Consider the following 9,565-nt stretch of genomic DNA (forward strand, 5'->3'; position numbering starts at 1 on the left):
GGCGGCGGTTCCAAACTTTGGTGAGATGGTTCCTGAAGCTGACTGGCACAGGCTCCACAGGAGTACCGGCACAAAGGTTCTCACAGCAACAGGATATCCCCACAACCCCCAGCACAGACTGGTGTGGGCAACAGTGAATCCCCCACACCCCTTATCAGAGGGTACCAGGTGAGACTTGTGTAGAGCAGGAAGATCCTGCTCCAGAAAGGCCCCTTTTCATGACGGAGAGCAGCAGCAGGACGTTTCTTGGGCTACAAGTAGAAGACCTGCAGAGCTTCAAGCCAAAACTCAGGACGGGGATCAGTGCAGCAAAGATACTTTGGATGTTGATGCTGGTCATCCCACGATATGGTTCCAGTATGCTTCTGATGGCATGATCCTCCTGCAGGTGATGTAATTTCCATGTCTGTCCATGCTTGACACAGCATTTCTGTGCCATAGGCCTACGGTAGAATTCAATTGTCCGGTCCTAGTCAGTAAATGCAAGTGCTGCTGCAGAAGTGTTATTATGCAACAGTCCGGGAAGAGAGCCAAATAACTTTGAACTAGAACACTGCAGTCGTTCTGTATCAACAAAACAGTTCGCTTCTGCCCAGGCCTTTCTGGGCCGAATGCCAAATGTACTACTAATATAAAACAGAGATAAGACGGCACTGCAAAGAACTACAAAATAGTCTTTTCTGTAGTTTATATGGTCGATCGATTCTCTCCACTGAACACTTTTGTTGGAGCGATTTCAAGCGGCGAATGACGCTTGTGTCCTTGCTATTGTTTACACAAGAGGAATTCAGTTCACTGATATATTCGTTTAGAAAGCCTTTCAGTGCTGGACAAATTATGGGGATAAGAGGCGTGCAAAGGGACATACTGAAAAAGCATAGATGCTTGGACCCTGCACATAGCTGTTCCGGCGACTGAGCTAGCAAGGGGAGGACGCATACAGTCGGAAGATTGAGGAAGTAGCACAGAGGCTTTCCAGTTGGGAGGGGATCATTGGGATCGTTCCAGGGATTCACACTTCATACTGCCACAATAGGTCTGCTGCCATATCTGAAGATGGCCACCAGGAGTGGAGCTAAGGGGACCTGTCTAATTGGCTGTGGGCACTAAGACCCAAAATGACTTTAAAAGTGAAACGCAGTTTAAAAATGCAAAGGTTAACTGCTTTAATGTTACAGAGAATTCCCAGCCTGATGACAGGGAATATTCAAACAGTATGTGAATCCATGAAAGATACCAATGCTGGAGATCATGAGTTGCAGGTAAGTAACTTATTCCATATCGAACGTAACCGGAAGGAAGCAAGATGGGTTGTAGCTCTGTAGATGGAACACTCTTATGAAGTTCTTATGTCTCGAGAAACCTTGCAGCTCCAGGGAAGAGACATTCTGTTAAGGACAGTAGTAGGAGCTGGCAGACTGCAAGCAAATTGCTGCTGAGAGATGTGATGAATCAGGTGATCATCCCAAAGACCCTGACCTGGAACCCTTCTCACGTGGCCAGGGAAAGGCAGCTGCTGCCTGATCCCTGACCCATGATGGGTGGTTCGCGAAAGGATCCACATGGGCAGGGACTCGGGTCAGTAAGAATGGGAGAATCCTCTGACCCATTTCCCTGCTGATCCTTCAGCATTTTTGGCTTATTGTAAAATTGATGATTCTAATGTTGAATCAACGAAGACCATTATGGGCTCCAAGTTAGTACTGAGATGGGAAGAGGGGTCCAGAGTTACCAAGTTGTAATGAGCGGTCTAGTTGTAATGACCCACACATGAGCGGGACCTTTAAACATTTAAAGGCCTTTTAGGTGTGGGCCAAACAGGAGCAGTAGGAAGAAGCAGTTGATGGAGTCGCCGCTGTGCTGAAAGCGGGACGCTGTGCAGTGAACGTTGTGAAGATCGAAATTCTTGTGGAATGCAGATGACGCGCAGCAGGTAGTGGTACTGAGGCTGCCTACCCCGCGGAAGAGCAAAGCTCTCTACTTCCTGTATCCCGCTCTGGTGTGAGGTCACCAGTGAGCGAATGGAGCTGTGAGAGCTCCTTTGACAGTCAGAGTGAGCAGCAGAAGACTGACTGGAGCTGTCAAACGCTGAGGGAGACCCAACGAGCCAGAAGGAAACGCCAGGACATACCGGTGAGTTGGCCTGATACAGGTGACTCTGGAGTGCTCAGAAGTAGACCGTTGTGTAAGAGTAAATCCTTTGAATACTGAACTTTTGAATTCAAGCAAACTGGGCGCAATTCTCCTGTTAGGTGATGGTGAATATTGTAACCTGCATTGCCAAAGCCAAAAAGAGGCAATAACAAAGCAAAATCAGTGCAACTTGCCTAAAGGCTCCAATGGGAGATATCCAATAAGGGAACACTATAACTGGTAACAGCAAGCTAAATTGAATATAACAACCACAGAAAAAAATTCCCTTTGGGATAAAGTTGTAAACTACATTGCCAACAGCCAATAGGCTGTGTAAAAAGAAATCTGAAATTGCAGGAGAAAACCCCACCTTATAAAAAGGATTAAACGGGAGAACGGTAACCTGCATTGCCTATGGCAACCAGATCAATGTAAGAATCATTGTCAGTTTGTGCAGTATACTTGTGGAAGACGATGTAAGCCAAGTGTGTTGAACGTCAAAAGACTAACCCAAGAAGCAGTTGTTGATTACACTTCCCCATTGAGGATTTAAGTGTGGAAAGTTGGGAACAAGACTTACCACAGAGTACAAGTTATAGTAGTTAGAGTTTTATCCTGGCAGGTGAGGAAACTAGAAAAGGGACAAGTAGTAAGTCTTGCCAGGCGAGTGGACCAAGAAGAAGATACCTTGAAGTACTATGAATGTGGCATATGGTTGTGGTGGGAAAGAAGTGGTAATTCCACTGTCTGCTGAACTGTTGCATATCCATCCTCACTAAAGTATTGCTTATGAAGGAGAAAATACAATGTGATGTATAGTGATTGGCATTCAGAGAAAAGAACAATTACAATTTTTTAATTTTTTTTCATTGTTTAACTGTTTTGCCAGTTTTTACAAATGTTGTTCCGCCTGGTGATTGTATGTTCCTTCTATCGAATTAAGGCCCCTTTGTTGCTAGTTTTTCTAAATCTAGACTCTACAGGAAGTTCCCCACAGCGATCACTAGTCTTCTATTTGCGCCGTTCATTAAGTATGTCCACCAGTAATATTCATCCAGGCTAGAAAAATGAGTCTGAAGATGGCTTAGGTGGGTCCTTCGATTCGACGATAGACCAGGACAAGTGAGGAGCAGATGTTTCAAAGTTTCCGTTATGTTTGGCTTCTCACAGAAACGGCACAAGCTTTCTTTGGTTTTGTTTCTGATTCTGACCCCAGATGGGGAGCAGGTGCAAGTGGATCTAGGTCACCTGTCCTAAGCCCCGCCCACCTGGTGCCTTCCTGCCTGCTGCTCTTTTTCACTACTTAGCAAGCCCCGCCCAATTGGTGCCTTCCTGCTTGCCGCTCTTTTTCACCACTTAGCAAGCCCCGCCCACCTGGTGCCTTCCTGCTTCCTGCTCTTTTTCACCACTTAGCAAGCCACGCCCACCTGGTGCCTTCCTGCTTGCCGCTCTGTTCCCCTACTTAAGGAACCCTCCAGCTTCTTTTCCTTTGCAGATGGGGAGCAGGTGCAAGTGAATCTAGGTCACCTGGCCTAAGCCCTGCCCACCTGGTACCTTCCTGCCTGCTGCTCTTTTTCACCACTTAGCAAGCCCCGCCCACCTGGTGCCCTCCTTCACCATCACTGTCTTGTGGCCAATGCTGGATTTGACTTTTATGGACTTCATTCATTCATGGTGCGTCACTCTTTCTCAACTCTCATGCTGGACTTCCTTTGCATCTTGTACTCGTGGCCCTGAATCATGCTGTTCCCATCTTTATCTTGTTTCCTGATTTGCAACATTGTGTTACTAATGACTTCTGCAATTATATTCGCTCTCCACTCTTGCTTCTCCACTCTTTTTGACTGCTTACTCTCTTTTCTCTCCTCCTTTCCCTTCTCCTATCTCCTCCCCTTACTTTCTTCTATGCACTTACTCTATCAGAATTGTCCCTGGACCTAATATGATAGCAACCTCGTGTGTTTCCTCCACCCTCCCTTTACTGTTTTTTTCCTCCCCACCATGCCTCCATCACTATCTGAAATGTCATCAGGCCTAGTTTGATAGTCGCTTGTTTTGTTCCTCCCCTCCCTTTCTGCACCCCTCTCCCTCACCTTTTGTTTTTCTCCGGCTCTATCAGAAATGTCATCAGGCCTTGTACGGTATTCGCTTGTCTGTTTCCATTTCCTTCCCACTCTCCCCCTCCCTTCCTTATCTATGTCTTAGCTCTTGCACTATCTGAAATGTCGTCAGGCCGAGTACGATAGTTAATTTCACATCCTTTACTGTTCATGGCCTGTAAGAATGTGGTTGTATTTTCCCTTGTTCCCTCCCTTGCCTTGAAGCGCTTTGAAACACATTGTGTATAGGCGCTATATAAATAAACGATCATATCATATATCCCCAGAATTTCATTTGTTTTCAAGGTGTTTAACCTCGCTCGCATAAAAGTTGATCGAATCCTTTTGTTTGGGAATTAACCAAGTAGTCTAGAGCAGGGGCGTTGCTAGGGGGGGGGCTAAGGGGGCTATAGCCCCTGATCTTTTGGTTGTAGCCCCGGATAGAATATCAGGAGCTACAGCCAAAAGACCAGCTAGCCCCCAGTCCCAACAGTTCCGACAGCAGCTTAGCCCCGGGTCTTTTCCAGACCTAGCAACTCCCCTGGTCTAGAGGTTCGTTCAGTTTTTGGGCATAAATCGGGAGATGTGATGTGAGCTTGTAGGTCGTTGCCTTCTACATTGGATTCAGACTTGGTGTGTGAACAGAAAGTCTTGTTGGTTTGCCAAGTAGAAGGTTGTGGCAACTTTTGTCTTGAAGTGTGTAAAACACTTTGGAACTAAAACTGTCACTTTGCCAAGTACAAGACATATTGAAGGAAAATAACTATTATATCTGGAGTGGAACTTGGCTAGTGAAAAGAACTTTCTGAACATTCAACTTTGATTTGAAACATCCTGAATTGATTCAGGGGATGGGGGTCCAACCCTCGTCACCTAGGATTCTTGTTTATAACTTCTATGTTTGAATGGATATGTTATTTTGTGAAGTTGAAATAGACAATTCCTGTATGACTTTTGTTGTATATGTTAGTGTGAGAAACAGATACCTTTGGAAATGAGGTTATTTTCCTTTGGCCTTACTTCGTCAGGTAGGGATATCCTTGTTAGGTTAGGGAAAGATAGGTGTTCAGCTCACCCCTTATTTCATAAAATGGCTACTTCTGAGAAAACTCTACCTTTGTGCCCGTCTTGCATTTCTGACCCCTCACAGAGAATAAATAATTTTTGCAAGATATACAAGGCTGTGCCTCATATTACAAATGACTTTGGAGTGGCCTACGTTGCGAAGGTTGGGACTCTAATAATAAATAATAATTTGGCATTTATATAGCGCTACGAATATCTGAGCGCTGCTTATTATTACCCACGGTGTGTGGTGCTCATTTATCGACCTCAGAAGGATGAAAGGCTGAGTTTGGCCCTGCCGGGATTCGAACCTGCGTTAGCAGGCTCTGCACTGATGTCAAAGCGAGCGCGCTCTACTCGCTGTGCCACTCACCAGCTAGGTTTAGTCCACTCTGGTGGACTAAACATAATGAGGGCCAAATGGTCCCTTCTTTCAGCCTTAATTCAACTCTTTTTTGGCGGACCCAAAGTATTTTTAATTATTATTCTCCTGAGTATTGGTTTGCTGGGCTGCAAATTGGTTTTCTCTTGTCTGAGGCTGATCAGACTATATAATGAAGGAAAAGAATTGGTCTTTTTCATAGAGAAAGGCCGAAAACCTGTGAGTGCGCCCTCAGCAAGTTTATTAATAAAAAATGAAAAGAGGGATTCAAATTGTTTTGTTTCGTAAGTTTTCTTTAGTTTGTTGTTTTTTTCCCATAAGTACTTTATAATTAATACCTTTTCCCCAAAGAGATTATGTTCCTCAAAGGCCATGTGCATTATCTTCTATAGGACAAGAACCCCGACAAGCGCAACCATCGGTGGCGCCTAAAACCTGCTCACGTTGCCATTCTCCTGAATGCTTAATCCAGAGTTCAGACCTGCCTGGATGATGTGCATAGAGGCATTGAACATCTACCATACTGCCTCCCAGCTTGCCACTGGCAGCTGGTGAATTGCATTCTGTAACCACTCATCACCAGGCAAAATGGTATTGGTCCAGGGTGGTGGCAGAAGTAACAGGACCCTGGCTAAAGACAATGAGCCACTATTGGCCATCATGTAAATTCTCTTAGACTCCCTATCTGGTGGCAAGGGTGTAATGTGCTGGGTGCCCCCTGGAATGTTCCACATGAGCTACCAGTGAGTTCATACCCGGGTGGTTGAATTGATAAGGTGTCCCCTCTAACTGGCCTATATTTATGTATCATGATTTTGTTTAGGGAGGGGTCAAACATCGGTTTTGTCTCAAATGTCTATGATGGGACCCTTAAAGACTTTCCTAAAAGGAAGAAATTGCCTGTTCTCTTTCGGCTCATTGCATCAGTGTCTTTTTCCTGATGTTCTGCCAGGTCCAGTACATTTATATCCGTAGCCTTAACATCCCTCCTCATAAGGACAATGCATGACATAAGTTCTGACATGTGGCCTACTGGTACCCTCTCATTAAGGACTGCCTCTGGTGATGCACCAAGCTACTTGCATTTTGGAGGTGTTCTGGGACCGTGTGCACCTCACCTGACTTTTCCTCAGTCATCCCAGGGTCTGAAGAAATGTACCTCCCAATTGGCAACATCAAAATCATCACCCCTCCCACAGAGCACAACCACCTGTATATGCGACTCCCTTTTCACAACCTCCACTCCACAACCACCCGGCTTACAACTAACCTCTGGCATCTTCTGCAACGCTGTAGTTGACGCTGAGTGGCACAGCGCCAAACTCCAGCAGTGCCACTTCACTCCAGCAAGTTTGTGGACGGGTCCCTGCCAAATAGGTGTCCGACCATAGCTCTCTGCTCATCCACTTTTTCTGGGATGTACTGCCCCTTTGAATCATACGCCACTCTGTCTTTGGATCTGTGCTGGGTAACAGGCACGATAAAATGGAGGTAGATGTCACCAGCTGTTGCTGCATTTCAGTGAATATAGCCAGCCGGAAAGACTCCAGTTAGCCCTGTGTTGCAGGCACTGAGGCCACTGGTACCTGTAATTCCACACCTGCTGTCACCAGTGACCTGTTTGGTCCCTGATAGATTACTCCATGTTCCTCTCGATTTTGTCAGTGGCTATGTTTGGTGGTGCAAGGGACACTCTTCAAATTTGACCTCTGCTTTGTTTCAGGATCTTCAGGGGTATTCTGGGCGATATCCCTCCATCGCAAGTGCACAGAGTGTGCCCGCTCCAGTCCTGAGGAACCCCCGCCCATATATGACAGTCTTCTAAGAAGAGGAATCTGGAGAGGAGACACATATCCATCAGTACCAATGGTACCCAAAATATCTGTAACTTCTTTTTTTTCAGTGAGATCATAAATCTTGATATTTGATCTGGCTACCCCGGGTTCTAGTGCAACTTTTTAAAATCATCATCATGAGGTGGCAGCAAGGTCTAATCCTCTTCCTCGTCAAAAAAGTCATTATAATCAGACTATGAAGATGGGTGTTCGGAACACGTAGCTTTTATTTAATACTTTAAGATGATGTTAGCCAGGTAACGCTTGTGTGTGTATATATAAACTTTCTACATTATCTATGCTTTTAAGAGTGTATCCGACAGTATTCAGAAACCGCACAGGATTCATTTGTGAGCCAAGGGATAGCCTACACAAGGCAGTATCTATTAAATCGAAGCAAAGGAGCTCTTGATGACAGTACAGATGTGCAGTTCAAAGTTGATCTGTCTTAAACTCCAGCAATTGACTACTATAACTTTGGTGTGGCTGAGAGACGGGGGACAACCTTGTGGATGATAGGCGGGGAAGAGTGAGCTTGATGACTAAATCGGTTTCACTTTTGCCTGACTCTTAACAGAACCTTAACCACGTAAAACATAGGGTCTGTTTACTAATTTAAGTGTAATGAAAGTAGTAGTGGTGGGAGGTGGTGAAATGTGAGTGATGCTCGCTTTGCACACCTACCTTGGGAATACCCATTGCTCAGATTATTTTTGACTGTTTTGCACAATAACATTACTTATTGTTGACATTCCACTTCTCTTTTTTTATTTACATGTGTATTTTTTATCTCTCTGCATTTTAAGTCGAAAACAGTGAAGAACTGTATGTATGGTGGTCACCGAGGGACAAATATCAATTGAATAGAAGGCTAAAGCTGATTCCAGGTTGGGAAGTTGGTTCAGTGCTTTCATAGACAGTAATGAAGCCCAGGGTGTTCTGTTTAAACCTACATCCATTTTCACAGATCCTTATGGTCTTTTGTTCATGTCTTCTATTCTGCTCATATAAAAAGGACAGCACTTTGGTTTGGTGTCATCTCTCAATATCAACATGGTATTCTTATCTTCACTTGGGTTTGTGAATTTTAAATGCTCTGCTGTTCTGACCTGCTGCTTCTGTGTATTATTGGCAGTACAATGAGCTGTTACTTATATCTTCCTGAACAATAAAACACGTTTTTTCTGATTATGACTTTCTGTTTTTGTGATGCCATCAGCAGCTGTTTGTATGAAAAATTGGTGATATGTCTGGAATATTAATCGAAAGGCACTTTTGAATTAGCAACACATTTTGTAGATTGAATGTGTTTATTAAATGCATTAAAACCACATCTTTATTTGCAGAAAATGTGTTTGTTTAAGGCTAGTACTTCCTGAGTGCTACGCTGCACAGTGTATGGTCAGAGGCCATTATGACATCAGATATTTTTGGTTTAACACTACATTTGATAACTTATGTTTATGGAGCTGACACAGCTGTGATGTTTGGAGCTACTGCATTACCATCCTCATTCCCACAATTATCCCTGGAATTTAGAATAACCTTTTGTAAATAATGTTGGGTGACATTAGGTCCTGCAGTCACTATAGAAAAATGTGGCTGAATGCTGCTATGCACATAAAGTGGGCATCAAAGTTGAAAAACGCATTACACTCATCTGCCTCATTATGTGCTTTGTCCATTCACTCCCCTATTGTGCATGCTCGGTGGGGGTATTTTTTTTGTTAAATTATAAAATTGTGATGGTTACATGCATTTCATAAGAAGAACTGTGCAGGTAAGAGCCTATGCATCTTAATCCTGCAAATACTAAGAATGTTTGACTATGTACTGTGACAAATTGCAGGTATTCGCCTATTCTCTCACCCATCCCTTCCCTGTGATACTAAGGAGGTGAGCCGGCTCCACAAAACACTCCCTAGGGGTCAAGGCAAGTTGGACCTCACTGGGAGAGACTCCCCCCTTTGGGGACAAGGACTCTCGTTTCTGTGGGGAACTCCCTAGATAAACAAATATATTGTTTCATATATGGGACTACCTGGTAAGCT

General features: G+C 44.4%; 1 long non-coding RNA gene across 1 annotated transcript in view; it reads left to right on the top strand.

The window, feature by feature from the left end:
* Nucleotides 1-8,702, top strand: part of LOC138527462 (uncharacterized) — a 429,641-nt gene extending 420,939 nt beyond the window's left edge. Inside the window, exon 3 of the long non-coding RNA XR_011283931.1 lies at nucleotides 7,403-8,702. This is a non-coding gene — a long non-coding RNA (uncharacterized lncRNA). The remainder of the gene's footprint in view (nucleotides 1-7,402) is intronic.
* The last annotated feature ends 863 nt before the right edge of the window (nucleotides 8,703-9,565 follow it).

The sequence above is a fragment of the Ambystoma mexicanum genome, chromosome 14 (genome assembly GCF_040938575.1).
Source record: "Ambystoma mexicanum isolate Mex_15411 chromosome 14, UKY_AmexF1_1, whole genome shotgun sequence".
Taxonomy (NCBI): Eukaryota; Metazoa; Chordata; class Amphibia; order Caudata; family Ambystomatidae; genus Ambystoma; species Ambystoma mexicanum.